The 15,148-nt window shown below is 42.2% G+C and overlaps 1 pseudogene; it reads left to right on the top strand.

Moving 5' to 3' along the window:
- The first annotated feature begins 2,273 nt into the window (after nt 1–2,273).
- On the top strand, nt 2,274–3,230 carry LOC116871778 (annotated as a pseudogene).
- The last annotated feature ends 11,918 nt before the right edge of the window (nt 3,231–15,148 follow it).

A 15,148-nucleotide genomic window follows, 5' to 3' on the forward strand; every position in this document is an offset into this window, starting at 1 on the left:
GCCTCTCTGCTTTCTTGTGATCTCTGTCTGTCAAATAAATAAATAAAATCTTAAAAAAAAAAAAAAGAGGATTATTCACCATGATCAAGTGGGATTTAATCCTGGACTGCAAGTTTGGTTCAATATCTGCAAATCAATCAATACATTAATAAAAGAAAGCAAGAACCGTATGATACTCTCAATAGATGCTGAAAAAGCATTTGACAAAGTACAGCAAGCAACCTTTCTTGATCAAAACTCTTCACAGTGTAGGGACTGAGGGTACATACTTCAATATCATAAAAGCCCTCTATGAACAACCCACACTGAATATCATTCTCAATGAGGAAAAACTGAGAGCCTTTCCCCTAAGGTTAGGAACACAACAGGGCTGTCCAGTATCACCACTGCTATTCAACACAGTACTAGAAGTCCTAGCCTCAGGAATCAGACAACAACAACAACAACAACAACAAAAGACATCCAAATTTGTATAAAATAAAGAAGAGAAGAATAGTATATAAGTTAAGGTTTAGAGAAGCAGAACCAGAATAAATAAATGAATGAATAAATAAATAAATAGTATATATATATATATATATATATATATATATATATATTATAAAGAGCAAGAGAGACAGAGACACAGAGAGAGTACAAGAGATAGATTTATTATAAGGAATTGGCTTATGTGATTGTTGGGACTGGGAGAGCAAATTCAGAATCCATAGAGGAGGCTATCATAAGCACGATGGAACTCGACTGGAACTGGCCAAAGCCCATCAACCCCAGGTGGAATTACCTCTCTCTCCTGGGGAAATCCTTATCCAATGTTTAAGACCTTCAAACAGATTCAATGAGGCCCACCCAGATAATCCAGAATAATCTTCTTAGAGTCGACTATTTAAGGGCTTTAATTACATGTGCAACACTACTTCACAACAACAGCTAGACCGCCTCACAGGGACAAGAGCCTAGCTAAGGGGACAGGTCACAAATGCCAACACAAAATTGTCAGGTCAAAAATGCCATCACAAAGTGACACACAAGCATGCATACACACACATACACAATACATGGGAAATTGACCTTGTGTTACCTTTTCTCCTGTTTCCCTTGAAACCTGATAAAGGTAGAATTTCAGCTATGTGTCGAAGCAGCAATGCTTATGATAACAAATTACCCCTGATTGAATATATTTGTTCTGGATGACTGTAAATGAACCATAAATATCTTGTGGGAAGCTTCCCTGACTCCATATAAGTTCTAACTAGGCATCCTTGCCAGCCCCTGAAAGCTCTGTCCTAGCTAGAAGAGTTATTGGTTCGTACAGAGCCTGGAGGTTCTAAGCCAGCGTCACGTCCTTCCCCGTATCTGCACCATTGCTGTGGGGCTAAAGGAGGGTCACTGGAGTGTCCCGTGGGTCCTCACTGAAGACATGCACGGCTGTGCTATGTTTTCCAGCCTATATTCTGGTGCCAGCAGATCTAGGCAGGTATGAAAATATGTAACTGGTCAAGCATAAAATACGCATACAGACTCCACACTGATTAAGATTGAAATGTGAAGACCAAATTTTTGAACACTTAGAAGATACTCTATTTATGACCTTAGAGGAAGGAGTTCTCAATACACATCATGAAGAAAGCATTGTTATGTTCGACTACATCAAAACTTTAAAACTTTTATTTGTACTATTCAACAGAGCCATCATGAAGTGAGGGAAGAGATGAGGCACCAATGGGAAGCAGTATTTGCAGGACACTTAAAAGACTGCAAATAAAGAACATCTATGACACAATAAAAAAAAATAACCCTATAAAGCAGGCAAAAGGAAGGAAAAGGAATTTCACAAAAGAGGAAAGAAGCAGCAATGCTTCTTAAAATTCCTGAAAAGATGACCAATCTCATTAAGTTAGACATTGCATTAACCAGGGAGATGCAAATTAATATCATTAGTTATCATTTCACATGCACCAAACGGAGAGAGATGTAAAGTTTGATGGTACCAATGATAAGCAGGGATGTGCCACAGTGGGAACTCTCATACACTGTCGGTGTGATTGCAAATCCGAACAACTACTTCGGAAAATAATTTGGTGTCACCCAGTAAAATTGCATTTGCTTACACTTTACCATTTAGTTACCTTTTCTAAGGATTGTAACCAAAGAGAAATTATTGCAGTTGCATTGCAGAAGCCATGTTCAAGAGTGGTCATAGTAGCAGTATTTCTAAGAGAGAAAAAAAAAAGTCAATGTCTTGATGTCAACCAAAAAAAGCTAACATAAAATTGATGGGAGTCACAGACCACAGACCATTACACAGCATTGAAAAGGAAGGAGAGCATCAGTGGCAGATAATTGCGGGTGGTGAAGGGTGTGTGGTGACAATTGACTCCACCCTGGCATTGGGGTCCTCGAGTCGTGACTCAGGGAGCCGACCCCATAGCAGGTGCGGCCACTCTGGCCCCAGAGGTAGCCTGGTAAGTGCATGCTGGCACCCAGCCCTTTCCTTCCTGGATCCGGTGCCAGGCAGCTGGGCTAAGCTGACCACCAACCCTGGACCTCAAGAGCCCTGGTCGGCCTCACATCAGCCCATCGAGGGGGTCCTGAGGAGCATGAGCTCTGCAACTTCCTCTCTAGAGGCCTTGGCCAAGCAGCCCAGCAAGAGAGTCCACGAAGAGCTGGGGAAAAAAATCCCAGAAGTGGGATGAAGTGAACATTCTGGCCACCTATCACCCAGCAGACAAAGACAATGGTTTGATGAGAATAGAAGAACCGGGCCCTCCTCACCATAGTACGGTGTAACGGTGAAGATGGGTGCAGTGGTTCAGAAACCATTGCTGCCCTGACTCCAGATTCCTTCCCTAAGAAATCAGCTGCTGCTGAACACTCTCAGCCAAAGTATGGGGTTCACGAATAAGAAAGCAGTGTGGACGAGGAGAGAGACCTCTCTCCTGAAGAACAAGGAGAAAAGCGACAATTTGAAATGAAAAGGAAGTGTCACTTCAATGAAGGACTGACTATTAAATTCGCTGGACAAATAATTTCCAAGGACTACATGAGGAGGAGGAAGATGAGGACTGTCAGAGACAGCTGCTGAAGAAAGCATGGAGACCAGGATCTACTGCAAAGGGGCCAATTGCAAAACCAACCACAGAGTTCACAGAAGAGATTCGCTCAATGCTGTAATTGTCAGATACAAACCCTGTTACTATTACACACTGCTTCTTGTTCTCAACAGTTCATGACTTCAGTACCAAAATGTGTACCAATTATCATATAGTTGCAATAGTTAAATAACTTCAGAGACTTTTAAAAAAGAAAAAAAGAAAAGGAAGAAGAACTACGTGTATTGATATGGATGAATCTAAAAAATATAATTGTATGAAAGAACGAGATACAAAGACTATAGACCATACATAGTTCCATATCTATATAAACTCAAAAAAAGATAAAGCTAAATAATGTATTGATGAGTGATATATGCATATGTGGTAATATTTAAAAAAGAAGCAAGGGATGGAGAAACAAAACTTCTGGAGAGAGGTTCCTTCTGGAGAGTGGGGAAGGGAAAGCCACCATCAGTTAGGGCATAGAGAGGAATTCAAAAATGTTGGCAATATTCTGTTTATGAGCTGGCTGATATGTAAGAGTTGTCATTTTTATTAATGTTTTTTGAGTATAGTTGACACACAATGTTACATTAGTTTCTGGTGTACAACATTGTGATTGAACACATCTCTGCACTACATGCTGTGCTCATCACAAGCATAGATACCATCTCTGTACCCGGACACCACTGTCATCATACCATTGACTGTATCCCCTATGCTGTATCTTTTAATGCCATGATTTATTCACTCCATAACCGGATGCCTGTATGTCCCACTCTCCTTTACCCATTCTTCCCATCCCCCCACCACCTTGACCTCTGGCAACCATCAATTTGTTCTCCGTATTTATAGTCTCATTCTGCTTTTTGCTTGTTTATTCATTTGTTTTGTTTTTTAGATTCCATGTATGAATGAAATCATATATTTATCTTTTTCAGTCTGATTAATTTAGCATACTACCCTCTAGATCCATCCATGTTTTGGCAAATGGCAAAATCTCATTATTTTTCGTGGCTGAATAATATTCCTGTGTGTGTGTGTGTGTGTGTGTGTGTGTGTGTGTGTGTGCATAGCACTTTTCTATCCATTCATCATTAAAGGACACCTGGGTTGCTTCCATATCTTGGCTATTGTAAATAATGCTCTAATAAACAAAGGGGTGCATTATATCTTTTTTAATTAGTGTTTTCATTTTTTATAAGTAAATATGCAGTAGTGGAACTATTGGATCATATGGTAATTATATTTTTAATTTTTTGAGGAATCCGCACACTGTTTTCCACAGTGGCTGCACCAATTTACATTCCCATCAACAGTACATGGCAGTTGCTTTTTTTCCACATCCTCACCAACACTTGTTTATTGTGTTTTTTATTTTAGTCATTCTGACAGGTGTGAGATGATAGCTCATTTTGTGGTTTTGATTTGCATTTTCCTGATGATGACTGATGAGGATCTTTTCATGTGTCTGTTGGTCATCTGTATGTCTTCTTTGGAAAAATGTCTATTCAGATCCTCTGCCCATTTTTTAATTGTATTATTTGTGGGGTTTTGGTGTTTAGTTGTGCAAGTCTTAAATTTTGGATATTAACCCCTCATAGGATATATCACTTTCAAATATCTTCTCCCATTCAATAGATTGCCTTTTTGTTTTGTTGATGGTTTCCTGCATTGCACAACAGCTTTTTATTTTGATGTAGCTCCAATAGTTTATTTCTGCTTTTGTTTCCCTTGCCTCAGGAGACATATCTAAAAAAATATTGCTATGGCCGATGTCAAAGAGACTACTGCCTGTGTTCTCTTATAGGAGGTTTATGATTTCAGGTCTCACATGTAGGTCTTTAATCCATTTTGAATTTATTTTTGAGTGACAGAGAAAGGGGGTACGGCAGAGGGAGAGGGAGGGAATCTCAAGGAGACTCCCTGCTGAGCGCAGAGCCCAACCTGGGGCTCAATCTCATGACCCTGAGATCATGAACTGAGCTGAAATCTAGAGTCAGATTTTTAATCAAATGAGCCACCAAGTTCCCTCGTTTTTTAGTTTATTTTTGTGTATGACATGAGAAAGTGGTCTCATTTCATTCTTTTGCATGTTGCTGTCCAGTTTTCCCAACACCGTTTATTAAAGAAACTGTCTTTTCCTTATTGTATATTCTTTTCTCCTTTGTCATGGATTAACAGACCATCTAAGTGCAGGTTTATTTCTGAGCTCTCTGTTAGTTCCATTGAGCTACTTGTATATTTGTTTGGGAGGGGGAGTTCTTGTTTAATTTCTATTATAATTGTTTTGAATATATATACATATAAACTTTTTGTATATTATACATTAACATAAAAAATAATTTTCGATGTAAAGAGTTTGCCTTATAAAGGGTGGATATTGGCCAGTGCCAGGAGCAACATCCTGGAGAGAGGAGAGTCCTCTCATTGCATTCTCAGAGGCCAGTGGGTGGGAATGGCCACACTCATGGCACAAGTGAGTAGGCCTTGCCAATGGAGCCTCTCCTTTAAAATCAAGACCTCAGTCCTTGAAACCAAAGCTTCAAATTCTCTGTTTCAAATTCTACAGCAACAGAAGTATTTATGCCACACATACCTGGTTGTGAAAGAAAGCCATTCTGCAAATGACTTGTGGCAAAAGGAAGGTGATGTCACAGACACCACTGTCCCTTTCCCTCCCACACCTGTGGAGCCTGTAGACCTCAGCTATACTATTCCAGATGCTGGTTTTCTCCCACTTGGCTCCTGTTAGCAGCCCAGCTAAGGGAAACTCTGAAGATCTTTTATCCTCTGTGGCATTTTGACTTAGCAAGAATTTTAAATTAAGATTCTTCCCTAAGGAGAACCTGAAATTTAAAACCAACTTTTACAGGAGGTTTCAATCTGAAGTAGAATGTCTTTGGTATTTCCACAGGATTCCCCCAACTGAATAGACTCCAGTGATTTTGTTTGCTTTCCTCTCCAAAAGGCTACAGAGCAAAAGTGGAAAATAACACAGATTTTGAATCCCAGAGATAGCTCAACTGTGAAAGGTACTTTTATGGAATATTATTTCAATGTGTGGTAATGTAGTTAAAGACAGAATAAGCTCAATCTTTAATGTCCTTGTGTGAAGTTTCTTCACATTTAGCAAATATATCCTCATTCCCCAGTTTCAAAAGCATATCATTTCGCTCTCAAGTTGCTTTTCTTTAATTTTGGCAAAAAAAAGTCACTAGAAATGATAAATATTGTACCATCTTTACAAGATAAAAATGCAGGTGGGAAAATTAATTGATCTATTAAACAAGCCTGATTTGGGAAAAACATAGGCATCCAACAGTTTTTTCCCCGTTTCTCCCTGTGATCCTTCTGGTCACTCACAGCTAATGCAAATATCCTCAATCCAGAAATAGGAAACATCAGGCCCCTTTTAGAGTCCAAATGAGCACTAGATATGAAGTTGTGGCTCCCGACCTTTCACCCGTGAGGCCATCCTACAGAAGAAAGGGCAGGTCAGTGGCCCTCCTCTTCCCCTGCTCCCCACCAACCCATCTCCTCCTCCTTTGCCAGCCTGTTCAGCCATGCTGGCTTCATGCATTTTGTCCTGATGACTAGGTGACAGTTTTTGTCACTGGTGCTTTTGTAGGTGTTTTGGCAGTGTGCCCCATCACTGTGGACCTTCCCTGAAATTCTCTGGGTCTGGGCATATGCATCTCTATCTGCTGGCTGCTTGAAGCTCCTAGGACTCGAGGGCCATCTTCAGTTTCTCTGTGCTGAGCTGAAATGGCTCTTCCAGGTGGTCTGAGACAAGACCTGAGGCGAGCCCATGCTGCATCTGCCTCTTGCTTGCACCTGGATCTCATCCAGGAGGAAAGTCAGGACAAACTCTAGAAGGTTGGGTTCATCTGGAGCCCAGAGTATCTCATTCAACAGCCACCCAGCTGGTCTCTGGGCCATTGGATTTCTCAGGAGAGTGTTCCTCTTCCGTTGGCTCTGACGCTGTGATTCTAGGAATCACGTATCTAGCTCTTGGAATGGTATTGTTAAAGCCCCTCCTGCAGGCCTTGAAGAGAGGGCAAGCACCCTCAACCCTCCTCCTTGGCAGGTGCTGGTAGCAAGTCCCCATCCTTTGCTCTTCCAGCACTTTCCACCCTTGGTGTGGGAACAAGGTTTGGAATTCATCATCCAGCTCCAAGCACGACCTCTTCACAGGTTCTCCAAAGGAGGATACTCTCTCTCCCAACTCCCTTCCATGTTAATCTTATGCTCTAAGGCAAAGATTTCACTTACTGTCCCGTGTCACCAGGTGAAGAGCAAGGAAACTAGACAGGTGTTAGGAGTAATTGGGAAAATACAAGAACAGAAATGACAGAATAAGAGAATCCAAGCAGGATGTGGTCTGGGCAGTGGTGTTTCAAGGAAGAGCATTGCAGGTGTCAGTGCAAAACTGAGTCAATACCTAGGAAATTTTAACTGTAGACACAGGTGGGAGGAGTAGGTTGATTCAAAGGACTAGGATTTCACAACTGGCAGAACAAGAAAATGAATAAATAAAATATAAATAAACCTGGAGCAGAATACTTAGTTTGTGACCATCCCTCTATTATTTCTCAATGAAGGGGTCTGCTCTGGTTTCCGGTTTTATAAGTGTTATCTGTTTCACAGGTAAAGTGATCAGCTTAGTTGTGAGCAGTGACCAAAGAGGAGAGTTACTCACTCAGTCAAGCAGGCACAGAGGCTCTGCTGTGCTAGATTCTGAGGAAAGGAAACTATGACATATGGTCTCTGCTCACAGGCAGATCATTTCTTAGTTGGGGGACCCTAGCAGGGAGGGCTAGACAGGAGCTCCTGGGCCTAAGCTGTGATGGGTGATTGCACCACATCAGGGGACTGTGACAGAAAGGTCACTCAGCCAGAGGAGCTGCACCAACAGAGACTTCTCAGAAGGTCAACAGTGCCCATAGCAGAAGCTGAGAGGTGGGCAGGGCACAGCTGCCTCGTCCTCTGATATGGTGGCTTCAATCCTACAGGTGCTCCTGTCTCTCCCATAGCACAAGGAACAAGTAAGGATGATCTAAGGCAAGCATCAGCAGACTACTGTCTGGGGGCCCAAGCAAAATTATACCAAATCATTACCAACCTCATTCCCAACCCTTACAAGAACGCTGTGACGTTCACGATGCAGTTGCAGAATCCAGACTCACAGTCTTGAGGTAGTCAAGGAAATTCTTCAGGTCTCATGTTAATTGTCACCCTAGCCAATAAAACCTTTCCTAGATCCTCCCATAACACCCTCTATATCTCCCTTGCAGCTCTTCTGCAGTTACATTCTAACAATGTGATGCCTAGGTTCCATGATGGCAGGGCTCCTGCATGGTCGCCATCAGCTACAGTGTGCGGCAATGCCCAACATGTGACAGGAACCCAGGAAACAGCAGCTGAGTGACTGGCAAACTCCAGCAGTGTCATGAGGAGCTAAGTCCCAGTTTGAAACCAGGCAGACTGGTCAGACTGCAACTGGCCAGACTAGCTCACCTGGCAGATGGCTGTTGCTTCGTTACCACTATTTCTCTCCCTCTTGCAGCCAGTACATCCCCTCATTACTGAGACCCTCTCAAGTTCTGTCCTTTCCTTCACACTTCTTCCTCCACCCGCCATCATTCTTCCTTGTTTCTGTAGCCTTTTCTTCATATACTGCTTCATCTCCCCTTACGAATAGCCCAAAGTCAGGTATAGGTCATGGGGAGAGAAAGGAAGCAAGAAAGGAAGAAAGCAAGAAAGCAAGAAGGAAGGAAGGAAAGAAGGAAGGAAGGAAGGAAGGAAGGAGAAAGCGGGGAGAGAAGGAGAGAGGGAGGAAGGAAGGAAGAGAGAGAGAGGGAGAGAAGGAGGGAGGAAGGAAGGAAGGGAGAGAGAAAAAGAGGAAGGAAGGAAGGAGGAAAGGAGAGAGGAAGGAAGGAAGGGGAAGGGAGGGAAAGAAAGAAAAGAAGGAAGAGAGAGAGAGAGAGAGGGAGGGGGGAGGGAGGGAGGACCATCAAAATAGAATAAAACAAAAAAACTAAACTGTTTAAAATAGACTATTGCTTAATTTTGAGAGATGTATTCCCAAAGATTCATATACTTCAAAACTCACATAATTCCACTTTCGTTTTTCCATAGACATAAATTTAAATTAAGGAGACGTGTTCCCAGAGAGTGTACACACACAAGCACTGTAAACTCAGGGTCTCATTATGATGGGATTCATATTTCAGCCATGTCTCCAACATTTTTCCATTATCCTTTCTAGTTATTAAGATTTTTTTGATGCGTTAAAAGTGGACCTATTTTACTATTGCCTCCTATTTTCTAAGCATCAGTGCTAATATTTTGTGCTAATAAATTCACTGAGGAGAATTTCCTCCTCAGTTACTGCTTCACAATGTCTTATTATATCTTTTGTTCTGAATTTTGATTCAGAGGTCTATCCTCCAGCACCAGCAGCAGTATGTAATAAATGCTTGCATAACGTTGTTCTAGGATGTTTAAAAAACATGCGGACTTTCCTTACAGGGAAAGTCCTTGGAGAAGTACTGATGCTCATAAACAGCAGTGTGGTTCACATGATTGCAATGAGGAGAGTAGCTATTTCTGTTTACAAGATAACTTTTGCCATGAAATGAAAATAGCACAAATTTAGTCTACAATTTACTCTGCTAGCAAGCTTTTTTGGATGGGGCTAGGGGGTGATTAGAATTGTTCCCTTTTTTGTGTGCAGAAAATGAGACTTAATTTCATATGGTATTGTTTGAAATGCACACAAAATGTAACCATATATATTTGATGAAAATAACAGGGGCCGTGCCTTTTAAAACCTTTTAGCCAAGGAAAAAACAATCACTCCTTTATTTCTCCTGGTGTTTCTCTAGCTGCATGCTGAACCTATACACTGATTTGGTATTTTTTAAGTTGATGGAGAAACAGAGACGGCAGGAAATCAAGGAAATATGAGATGGTGCAACAATTTGCCATTTTGTAAATTTACTTTTTAAATATTCTCAAAGAAAAAGTAAAAGAACCCAACCTCACCAGCCTTTTGATTGACTAAACCATTAATAACAAAATGTATCACCAGTGATTGAGTCCCGATTTAAGAGGTGGAAGACGGGGAAGGTTTTCACTGGATTAGAAATTAGACTATATCACAACCAGAAAGAGGGAAGGGGGGAATATATATATATATATTTAAATAGAGGTTTGCCTTAAGTTGTCTTCTGGAATCAGGATGGTACTTAATAAGTCAATGATTCAAATCTCTCCTCATGAGATACAATAAATACTTAAAAAAAAAAAGTGACTTAAAAAATTGAGTCCCAGAAGAGAAATTATTTAATATTGTACAAATTCTCAGAAAATACCCACCCAGACCATTGAAGCAAGTGAGTGTCTGCTGAATGCTCACCCTAGAATCCCATGCTGCCACCCCTCTCCTTACCCTGAGCTGATTTTCACTGAAGGGAACTGCCTTGCTCAAGCTTATGCATCCTACAGAAGCCTACCTCGTGCTTCATCTAGGCTCCCAAATATTCAGTTGTTGGGGGGGGGGTTGCTGAAGCCTCTGTTGCAACTGCATTGCTGCTCATCTCCTCCCAAGGCTCTGTCCTGCCTGCTTCACTCCCTTAGCACTGTTGCTTCTGAGAGCACTCCCCAGCAAACCCCCTAAAAGCTCATCTCCAGCTCAGGGTCAATTTCCAGAGGACTCGTAATAGTAAAGTAAACACGAGAAGAAAAGTGATTTTTTTAGTACGCCTTCATATAGAAATCAGGAACTATTATTTTCCTATTTCCCAGTCAAAGATTGTAGAGACAAGATTTCAGATAGCAGAAGGCAGAGCAACAAGCAGCCACAAGAATAGAAACAGTACCTCTAACCTCCAGTCTTCCGAAGAGGGGCTGAGCTGAGACTCTAGAATGTTAACAGGTGAGTTGATCTCAGCCATAGTTCTGGAAAATCCTCACTTTCTTAGACCAACTCTGTCTTTTTCTTTTCTTTTTTTTTTTTAAAGATTTTATTTATTTATTTGTCAGAGAGAGATGTACACAAGCAGGGGCAGAGGGAGAAGGAGAGGGAGAAGCAGGCTTCCTGCTGAGCAGGGAGCCCAATGCTGGGCTCCATCACAGGACCCTGGGATCATGACCTGAGCCGAAGGCACACACGCTTAACAACTGAGCCACCCAGGGGCCCCAGACCAACTCTGTTCTGCCTGACGTGCTGTCAACCTGAGAAGCAGGCAGAAGTCTCCAGCGATTAACTTGACACAACATGTAAATATAAGAGAAACTTGGTCCAACAGATTGTCACATGGCAAGAAAAATAGAGCTCTCCACTGAGAATGGCCACTGAGAATGGCTGGGTTTGGGTGAGGCTTTCCCCTGACTCTTTAATAGGGAAGAGAAAACCCACATGTGTTTCTTATTCCATGATGGTAGATTATCTTTCCTCTGAAAGTACACTAGGTACTACGAAACCCTGTATCCACTCCAAAAGTTCATAAAAGTCCTGTCAGTTATGCAGATTTCCTTCCTCTTTTGTAATCATCCTCTTTACCTCCCTACATGTCCTACTTCCAAACCCAGTCTCCTCTGGTCACCATGCCTTTGTCACCCAGTCAACACTCACAAACACTCCCTACATCTCACTTTGCCCTCCCTTCCTCCCTCTCCCCCAAAACACAACTTCCTACCAGTTGAGATATTCTAGTTGCTAATCAACCTGTAAGAGGCTTCCCAGAGGTTTCATTTCCCCTCCCCCATTTTCATTTGATTTGATCTCCCTACAGAGGGAGAACCCTCTGTAGTCCCTGCCACAGCTAACTGGGCCCAGAGAGACTAACAAGACCTACCACTGTGAGCAAGTAAATTATCTGACTTTTGCCTCAGTTTCCTCATCGTTCATATATGGATAATGCCACAAAGCTCATAGTGTTGTGAGAATTCAAACTGAATGGGACTTGTGTATGTTCTGCAGCCTGGACAGTGCCTGACCCATACCAGCAGTCACCTGGCAAAGGAGAGCTAGTATCTCTTCCTCTCACACGGATGATAAAGCCGGATGATTTCCCTTGAGTGTGGGTTGAGTCTAGTGACTCATTTCTAACAATAGAGTACAGAAAGAGAACATTGGAAAAAGCACATCGCAACTTTACAGTGCAAAAGACTGGTTCTGTCTTAGATCCTTGCAGAAAACTCACCTGGCTTTTAACTTTGGTTTTGCTCTTAGGTTTGTCCTAAATCCACTGCAGGTACGTGAGTTTCAACCTGATGCCCCATCTCCCCTGATTTTAACCCAGCACAGGTACCTAGGAATTGAACTTGGGACCAAAGATCTTTTGCTGTAGGAGCACAGTGTTGAGGTTCCAGAATGGAGACAGATTATGGAATCTGCACCATGAAGTGGAAGGATGGGATCCCCTAGGGAAAACATAATTAGGAACAGAAAGCTAGAGGCTGGAGGCAGAACACCGGGGAATATAAAAATTTCTAGGGACCAAGGAGGGTGGTAAGAGATGTATAAGGAGAAGCAGAGTAGAGTGTCAGGGAAACCAAAAACATAAGTTTTCAAGCCATTTGTGAGTCATGAAATCAATGTACTTAGTTGTAACTAGCACAGAAAAAGAATGGAACTGGAAATATCAGAGTTTCTTGAGCGCTCGGTTGGGAAACTTTAGTTCACCTGTGTATCTGTATGTGTTTACTGGGTTGCTATGTAAAAAGTTCTTTCTCAAAATGAGTTGCAGTCAAAGAAAACCAAAGGTAGGAGTTCCAAGGGGGAAGAGCTGTCCACAGACCCAAATGCAGTAGACAGGTCTAGAAAGGCAAGAGCTGAATCAAAATATCCACGGGGTGTGAGCTCATGCTACAGTGGTAATGATTTCATGATATATAAAGTATCAAATCAACACTTTGTACACCTTAAACTTATGCTATGTCAATTATATCTCAATAAAGCTCAATAAAGCTGGGGGGAACATGTCCATCAGATATAGTAACCTGGAGGCCAGGTGACCGGGTCATAGTAGTTTCCATGGTGCACTAGAGAAGGAGTGCCCACAGCACTGGGTGGAGATGTGTGTGGGAACTTAGATGGGGTGAGAACAAGAATAGGTCTCCTTGTCAAATTTCTTGGCAGAGAAAGGAAGAATCGGGCATCTATGGGGGGTGGGGGTGAAGATCAAGGTGTATTGCTTACTAAGTACAGAACTTAAACAAATCTATAGAAGTGCCTGAAGACATGGGGCCAAGTGGATCATTGATGAAGTGAGCTCTTGGAGAGAAAGTGCCAGGAGAATGGCTGCAAGAGCTAGTTGTGGTCAGGGGGAAGCAGACAGTCTAGCGTGGATGACATGTGGGTGCACATTACTGGGGAGTGGAAACTGTGGCCATTCACATGTGAAAGCCTGAATTTCCTCCATAAAATAAAGCTGACATTCAGACAGTAGCTCAATGTGCTATTTCATGGGGCAGCCAGTGACTCAGTCAATTGAGTGTCTGACTCTCGATTTCAGCTCAGGTCATGATCTCAGGGTCATGAGACCAAGCCTTGCATCAGGCTCCATGCTGGGTGTGAAGCCTGCTTGGGATTCTCCCTCTCCCTCTACCCCTACCCTCCAGCCCACCTCCCACCACTCTCTCTCTCTCATAAATAATCTTAAAATAAATAAATAAATGCACTATCTTAACAATTTTTATAATATTGTAGCTCTACCTACAAGATACTAAGGAATTTCAACTATGGAAGCTACCAGTCACATAATGATGTTGCCCAGCTAAGCCTAGGACGGTAAGGGGCCCAGGATGGGTGCTGAGGATGGGCTCCAGCCCCTGAGCAACTGAGAAGAGGTGTGCCTAGGCATGTGTTGCACAACATCTCAATGTTGGCAGAGCAAGAGATGGGACAGCTTATGCTGTTGGCAGCAGGGACCAAGGTACAGACTCTCTGAGTTCAGCTCAGGTGGGAAGCCAGGGGGTCCAGGCAGGTGCCTGGGTATGATAAACTAGTGGTGCATCTAGCGCTCCCTAGTGGCAAACGGTACCACGTGGTTCCCATCGACTAGAACCAGAAACTCCTGTAACATTTTTTTGTACACGGGCCAAATACTTAGTATTTTCGGTTTTGAGGGCCATTTGATCATTGAACATAAAGAAATGAGCATGGTTGTGTGCCAACAAAATTGTGTTTACAAAAACAGGCAGTGAGCCATGGCTTAAGGACCTCTGCACTTGAATATTTTAATAGGAATATTATCAAAACAGCCTGATATTGTTCCCAAATGAAATCATGGCTCAGATAAGGTTATCATTTAGATAGCGATCATACATTAAACAAGACTTAAAAAATACACAACTTATTTGGAAATTATGTGCTAATGATTGGCACTACCACCCAGTTCTTTAGGAAAATAATTTTCTGGTATAGATAATTTTGCATTAGTCAATGAAAATCGATGTCATATAAAATTGAGGCATTGATTTGTATATTACTGCATGTTTCCATACTGGTTACCTATTTTGAGGATCATCCTTGAGATGACGAGGAGGAGGATAATGGATTTGGGGACAGTAATGAAAACCTGGAACAACTGAAATAAAGCATTTTGATTTCCATTTCCTAACGACACTACAATGACTGTAGCACTGCATGAAGAACACAACTGAGGTCTAGGATCCTGAAATTTTCAGAGATGTCGAGATTGGGAGATTTCTTCTGAGGACCCACGTGTATCAGCATATTGTAGGTTGGGGATTTTTGGATCCATGTCAGGCACAGACACAAATGAGTAAGGCATGGTTCCTCCATCGGGCAAGTCAGGAAGTGTTAAATAATTTCTAACCTCATCTAACCATCAGCATTTCCAGGCTTCCCCTAGGGCACTCACCCACAGGTAAGCATAGTTTCTACTTCTGTTCCCATTTCCTTTACTCCCAGTAGCTTGTGTATGTTAACAAGAGGATCCCTGACATTCAGAATTTGGCTCCAGAAGCCAAAGTACTCTTCTGCTTCCATAGGGAAAATGGCGTGCATTATTTCCGGACAG

The sequence above is a fragment of the Lontra canadensis genome, unplaced genomic scaffold (assembly GCF_010015895.1).
Source record: "Lontra canadensis isolate GAN:19392208 unplaced genomic scaffold, GSC_riverotter_1.0 scaffold27, whole genome shotgun sequence".
NCBI lineage: Eukaryota > Metazoa > Chordata > Mammalia > Carnivora > Mustelidae > Lontra > Lontra canadensis.